General features: G+C 34.7%; 1 long non-coding RNA gene across 1 annotated transcript; it reads right to left on the reverse strand.

The window, feature by feature from the left end:
* Nucleotides 1–6,079: 6,079 nt before the first annotated feature.
* On the reverse strand, nucleotides 6,080–7,440 carry LOC147565260 (uncharacterized). Its single transcript, XR_015237107.1, has 2 exons — nucleotides 7,357–7,440; nucleotides 6,080–6,352 (listed from the first exon to the last, which is right to left on the reverse strand). It is a non-coding gene; the product is annotated as an uncharacterized LOC147565260 (long non-coding RNA).
* Between the last annotated feature and the right edge of the window lie 315 nt (nucleotides 7,441–7,755).

Below are 7,755 nucleotides of genomic sequence, written 5' to 3' on the forward strand. Positions count from 1 at the left end.
AAAGATGAACATGGAAGTATCTGAGGTACTCTGCAGAAAACCCCATTGAAGAAGATAAGAGGCTATCCTTGTGAACCAGGCTCTTGGGGCCTGTTTCAACCCATAGAGAGACTTATTTAGAAGACAAACCCAATCAGGTTTATGAGGATCCTCAAACCCAGGGGGTTGTTTCATATACACCTTCTCATTCAAATCCCCATGAAGGAAGGCATTTGATACATCAAGCTGCTGGATAGACCACCCATGAGTGACTGCCATGGTTAAAGCAACCCTGATTGTTTGAATCTTCACCACTGGACTAAAAGTCTCTTGGTAATCAAGTCCTTCTTGCTGGTTATAACCCAAGGCCACCAACCTTGCTTTGTATCTTTCTAAAGTACCATCAGACTTATACTTAACCTTAAATACCCACTTACACCCAAGAATGTTCATAGAAGACTCCTTGGGTGTGAGGGTCCAAGTGTTATTATGAATAAGTGCATCATATTCTGACTGCATAGCCAGCATCCAATTCTCATCCTTGACAGCCTCCTTATAAGTTTTTGGTTCAATGATAGAAGACACAGCAGCTACATATGAGGTGGGAAGGGGATGAGGGATAGTAAAATGAGACACATGGTCTGGAATCCCTTTTGGTTTGGTAATGCCACTTTTGAGTCTAGTTTGCATAGGGTGTCTGTTTGTAATAGGAGATGTTACCACATCAGAAGGTGAAGTTGGAGTTGGGACTGATGTGGAGGGCTGGTCATCTATAGGAAAGGAGGGTGTGGAAGTGGAAGTGGATGACAAAGAAGGAGGAACAGCAGAAGAGACCTCCTGATCAGTTTGAGAATATTCTGTATGATCAGAAGGTACTGATAACAATGGACTTTGGGAAAGAGATGGTAAGGGAAGTATTTGGTAAGTGGATGAGGGTTCTAATGGTGCAGCTGAGGTAGTGGTTGTCATCTCAGCAAATGGGAAACATGATTCATCAAAAATTACATGTCTTGAGACATACTCCTTTTGAGAAGAGATGTCAAGACACTTGTAACCTTTATGAGATGGACTATAACCTATAAAGACATACTTAGCAGACCTAGGACTTAGTTTATCATGTCTAATGTCACCTAGATAAGGATAGCATGCTGACCCAAACACTTTGATCATAGAGTAGTTTGGACTCTTGTGAAATAAAACCTCATAGGGAGTTTGATAGGATAATACCTTGCTAGGAGTTCGATTTATAATGTAAGAAGCTGTGTCAAAGGCATGGAACCAGAAGCTCTTTGGCATAGAAGCTTGAAACAGCAAGGTGTTGCCCATGGATGTTATTTGTCTATTCTTCCTCTCGGCTTTTCCATTTTGCTCTGGAGTATAAGGACAAGAGCATCTAAATAGAATACCACATTTGTTTAAGTGTGATTGAAAATCCCCTTTTGCTAACTCAGGAGCTCCATCACTTTGAAAACATTTTATTGTGGCTGAGAGAAGCTTTTCATAGTGTCTTTGAAAATGTTGGAAACACTTCAAGGAATCTGATCTTAGATGCATAGGATATATCCAAAAGAACCTACTAAAGTCATCCATGAAAAGAATATAATACCTTATACCAGATTTGGTGGTGATTGGGGCAGGTCCCCATATATCACAATGTATAAGCTCAAGAGGACCATTTGTAACACTTTCAGAGGAAGAGAAAGGTAATCTCTGGCTCTTACTGAGCTGACATGAGGAACAGACAGAGAGAAAGTCTTTGGAAGTCAATTTGATCATCTTCTCCTTATCTAATCCCAAAATTATGTCTTTAGAAGGGTGTCCAAGTCTGTTGTGCCAAGTTTGTGCAGATGCACTGACTGAATATGCTGTTTCAGGACTCCTTTGTTTTGGATCATAAGGACTAATAGTGAAGTCTATGCTATATAAGTTGTTTACCATTGGCCCATCAGCAAGGACATCTTTTGACCACAAATCTCTAATGAGGAAACCCCAAGGTAAGAACTCATCACTACAGAAGTTCTCTTTTGTGAATTTTGAGATGGATAACAAGTTCTTATGAATAGTGGGAACATGGAGTACCTTTTTGAGTTGGAAAGCAGTTGTTCCAGCAACAACAGTGGCTTCTCCTGTGTGATCAATTGTCAAGGACTTACCATCACCTATCATCACTCCATTGTTGCCTTGATAAGGAGTGGTATCTTTCAAATTCTCTTTAGTGTGAGTCATATGGCTGGTTGCTCCTGTGTCAGCTATCCAATTCTTGTCTCTTTTGTTTGAACAAGATAAATAGGTTTCATCAATGATGGGTTCCTTTGTATTCACACTGTAGTGTGCTTGTTCTTCCTCTTCCTCAGTAAATTGATCCATGAACTCAGTTTCTTCTTCTTCTTCAATTTCTTGTAAATGTAAATTAGCAAAATTCCTTTGTATTGGTTTGCTTGAGGTTCCTTCTGAGAAGTCCTTGAACCTCATTTTACACTGTCTTGCTGTGTGTCCCCACTTGTAGCAAATTCCACAGGGAATAGTTGTGTAATCAAAGAAAGGGTTTTTTTGTTGTGAAACATTAGACTTCACAGGTTGCCTATTTTGGGTTCTTGGGTAATTCCCATCAAAGGGTTGGTTTTGACTCACCATTCTTTTGTTTTGAAATGGTGATCTCAAACCACTTTTGATTGGAAATTTCTTTACAAAATAGGACTCGGTTTCTTCAGAGATTTCTTGTTCTTTTAGCCAATGTTCATGGTGTATGAGTCTACTCCTAAGCTCTGCAAAATTAAGAACAACATCTCTATTTTGGATTGCTATCACAAATTGAGAGTATTCTTTTCCTAACCCTTGTAATGCAATCCTAGATAACTCTGAGTCACTAACTCGATCATTTACTGCCACTAAAGAATCAGCAAGATTCTTTATTTTACTCAAGAACTCAGAGATAGAAGAAGACCCTTTCTTAATGTTTTGAAGCTTGTTCCTGAGAGAGGACTTTTTGGCTTCAAATTCTTGAAGATAGATAAGTTCTAGGTATTTCCAAATCTCTCTAGCAATTTTCAATCCTAATATGTCTGAAGCAATGGACTGATTTATAGTAGCCTTAATACAAGCCTTTACAAAGCTATCATTCTTCCTCCATTGAAGAAAGGCTGGATTAACTACATCCCTACCTTCAATGACAGTCAATTGAGGTGGCTCTTCTAAAGTTCCATCAATATAACATATTAGGTCATTACCCATGAGAGCATTTTCAATTTGATCTTTCCAAATTAGGAAATTCGATCCATCTAATCTAGTGGAAATTAAATTGGTAATGTTAGCATTATGAGAAATCTGACCTGAATTAGGGTTTGTGAATTCCATCACGAGTGATTTCTTTCTCTGATTCTGTGATACAGAAGATGAATCCCCTTCTTTCTTGGTGGTTTGCTGGTTAAATTCCTAATTGAATGACTGATTCTCCGATCACAGATGATTCAATTTCAATTTCGTTTGAGAAGAGATTGGTTTGCTGATTCTTTGATGACAGACAATCCAACTCTTATGATTGCTTTTGTTTTGAGAAGAGATTGGTTTGCTGATTCTTTGATGACAGACAATCCAACTCTTATGATTACTTTCACTCTCGTCCCAATTTAGGGTTCTTCAATTTTGATCGAAAACACTTAGGGCTCTGATACCATGAAAGTAAAACTGAGTTATTAAGAAGTTCATTACCCTTATTTATACATTGAGTTCGAAGCTAAAGAGAGATAAAGAACAACAATTATAGAGAGAGAAAGTAATCTTAACTAACTTGTTAGTTACACTAAACTGACTCTTAACAGACTTAATCTAATTAGCTAAAACGTGTGAGTTGTGTGTGTGAGTGGAGCGCCCTTAAACATCTTCAACATAGCTTGCACCAACTCAGTTCAAGACAGTTAAGTCAGTTAAGCTAAAACCTTCCTTCACCATTCGATCCTTCTCCTTCAGGCCTTCTCCTTCAGGTCCTCTATCTCCTCTATCTCACAATTCCCCTCTCTATCTTATTAAATAGGTCATAGCTTTATATTAGACCCAACACTTCCCTCCTTAATTACATTTGATTTTTCAAAATTTGATGTTTAAGTTTCTTAATGTTCTAAGAACTTTTTAGATGCTTTCTGGTTCCGTCTAATGTAACTTAACTTTTGGTATGATAATTTTAATTTATATAGTGTTATACTATGGGAAAGAAACTGAAAACACAACAACTGACTTTTTTTTTTGTTATATTGAAAGATTATCTTCATTTTTAAATGTATCGTATTTTAGTCCTTAAATAAATCCACACTTCATTTTTGTATATTCATCAAATATACAGGTTCAAACGCGTTAATTGTTCCATGGGTGTTCCGTATCGGAGGCACGGACTATGCTCTAGTATATATATATATATATATATATATATAAACATTAACTTACGTTGTTGAATCCTGTAATATTTGACATGAGAGACTAGGTCAATGTTCATTATAATTCTTTGAGGAAGTTCATGAACATAGACTTTTTTTTTTTTGATGAAGCTCATGAACATAGACTTAATCCCATAATTTGATTCTATGAAAATATGTAAAACGTGCATAAAGTCTAAATTGACAAAGACTTCTTTTAATTATTAATTATGTTGAAAGAGAAGATACATAATCATTAGTGTTAACTCAAAGGATAGTTTAAACATAATTCAAACTAGAGTGGGGAAGAGTATCTTATCAACTTCAAATACGATAGTACAAGGTATTGTTATGTCTACTTGCGACGAAGTAAAAATGATGCAGTAGAGAAATTCAAAATGTATAAAAGTGAAGTTGAAAATGAACTTAATAAAAAAAATTTATTTTGAGAAGCGATAGAGGCGGAGAGTATGAATCTTTTTTCGTTGAAAATGTGTGCTGAAAGTGACATCATTCATCAGACTACTGCTCCTTATACACCTCAACATAACGGTGTAGTAGACCAAAATAATCGAACTCTGAGAAATGGTGAATGCTTTATTACTTTGTCCCGTATCACCTCAGAATTTGTAGGGGGAGGCAATATTGTCGGTGAATTACTTACTGAATAAGTTACCTCGATCACAAGAAAACTGTTAAAATTGTTAATGACTTGTGGAACGACCGAAAGCCACCTTTTAAATTCATGATGACTCTTAGGCAATGTTTGGCACGCGGGAATCGCGTGGGAATGGAATGTGATATCCAAGAATCACACTCCCGACTACTGTTTGGCTCGCGGGAATGCAGGGGGGATCCTATTCCTAGAGGAATGAGATTCCCCCAAAACGGGGCAATAGCAAACCTAGGGGGGTTTCGGGAATGATTTGATTTAATATTTCTGGACAAAATACTCCTTCATAAAATATTAGAATGACTAATATTAAAATCGTCAGTCTCACAATATTTTAACTAAAAAAATTAAAAACCTAGGTTTCAACCACTGTCATAGCTACAGACACATACATACTCCTCTCTGTATCTTTAGTTTTTTTCCTTCTCTCTCATTATCTGTTCATTCAAAATCGGTTTCATAAAATAATTTTAAAAATTTTTAATCGAGACCTTTATTTATTTTAAATAAATCTTTAAATATAGCTTAAATTAGTGTATCGCGGTACTAGCATCACTACAAATTTGAATAGTTAATACTAATTAAAATATATATAACAAAGTTGACTTATAACGTAGTTTAAGTTAAAGGATATAACATGACTTTTGTAAAAATTTACACTTTTATTTCTATACAAACCAAACAACAAGTTAGGAATCTATCAGAATGAAATTCCTATTCCTGGTCGAACCAAACATTAAATTAAAATAATCTGATTCTAGGAATCGCATTATAGGAATGCGATCCCCAAGAATCACATTTCATTTTGCGCCAAATATGACCTCAATGTTGATAACTTTTCACAACATTGAGACAGATTCGGTTGCATATTCAGCATTGGTTTCAGTAATGTTTGTTTTATCGTGAAAATTTTAAGAAATATTATAGTCTAACTTCAGTGTTTTGTACAACTTCAGTGTTTTCCCGTATCATCTCATTTAATGTTTCATACAACTTCGATAGTGTTGAAAACATGGATGAGTTGAGTAAACAACAGAAACTCAAGTATTAACTTCAAAAACTTTGTACCAGTTATCCAAACAAAAAAAATTAGCGAGAACAAAAAATAATTCAAGTATTAACTTCGATAGTGTTTTCTTTGCAGATATTGTATATCGCCCCAAGAGCGTCTCGGAAACATTTCACCTCTTCCTGAAAATATTTGACCTACGTGAGTAAGTACGGGGCCTCAAAACTCCGATACTAGTTGGCGGTCCATTTTTTGTGAGTCAACAGTTGTTCTATCAACCTCCATCTGCATTTCATAAAAAAATCAGAAAAAAAACTATATTAACTTCGATCACAATTTATTCTATGTACAGAGAACTAAGAATACAGTGAAGATATTTAAGTGTGTATTCAAAACAAATACGTGCAGGGAAGGAGTCTATAGTACTACTATAAACATTTACGAATATGCCATATCTGTAATGATTTATGCAAACACAAAAACTGTTTGCTGTGGAAGTAAACATTTATTTAGTGAACAAAGAAGGTATGCTCGAAGCATTAGACGTTATATAAACATTAATAAAAAGATTAATATGGTTGTTAAAGTTACATTATGTAAACAATGGTTTCTGTTCTCTTTTCTTACCAAAAAATTGATGTTATGTTTGAACATAACAAGAAATGTCAATATAAATGACGAAATAAATAAAACAATTTCGAGTTTACTAGTTGCATCAACATCGTTTCTACAACAAATTTAAAATGCTTAAAACACCAATCAATTTTTGTAAGTCACAAAATCTGGGATTTGGCTGTAGCATTTATAAAAATAAATAAAATATTTTAAAGTTTGCTCGTTGTATTACAATCGTACTAAGAACATATTTTAAAATGCTTAATACACCTGTCAATTTGTTTATTAAAAATCAAAATATGCAAAAAGGTAATTTCTAGAGAGAGAAACTAAAAACAGATCTAAAATTGTACTTTTGATGGAAGAACATATTTAAAAACATATCAAAGTTTGAAGAACAAATCATATGCCAGAAATAAAACTAAAATGATTATATCAAAGTTTGAAGAATGAAGCTTGAAAAGAGATAAATAAATAAGGCAGATGATGAATAATACAAATGCGACAACAAAAAATTAAAGATGAAGATGATTTTTCCTTGGTTGTTGTTGCAAATGAGTTGAAGATTAAGGAAGTAAAGATGATCAAAATGTGATGAAGATGATAACAAGGTTGTTGAGCACGATGATGACTATGTTGAAGAAGATGAAACTTGAAGACGACCAAAATCTTACCCAAACCGAAGAGCAGCTCTGGCTAATATTTCTCCAAACCCAACAACAACTTTGGTGAGGAAAGAGAATATATTTGTGTTTCTCAAAAAAGTGAGAAATGAGTGGAGGTTGTTATTTTTTTGTTGAACTGAATGAGTGGAGGTTGTTGATTTAATAGAAGGGTTTGTATGGAAGGGCATAAACGAAATTAAAATATAAAGGGTAAGCTCGAGATGGGATTTCGAGCATAGAGATCTGCAATTGGACTTGTTTCCTAATCATTTTTGAAATTGAGCCTCTGATATTATTATTAGTTTGAGTGGGTTTATTTTAGTATTGAGACCTATTTTCTCGTTGTCTCACAAAATTCTAGAATATCTACTCTATGGCAATGAACATAAATGTTTACGTGAAAATATA

The sequence above is a fragment of the Eschscholzia californica genome, unplaced genomic scaffold, assembly GCF_041429995.1.
Source record: "Eschscholzia californica isolate CP2 unplaced genomic scaffold, dmEscCali1.0.p SCAF_1, whole genome shotgun sequence".
In the NCBI taxonomy this organism is placed as follows: Eukaryota; Viridiplantae; Streptophyta; class Magnoliopsida; order Ranunculales; family Papaveraceae; genus Eschscholzia; species Eschscholzia californica.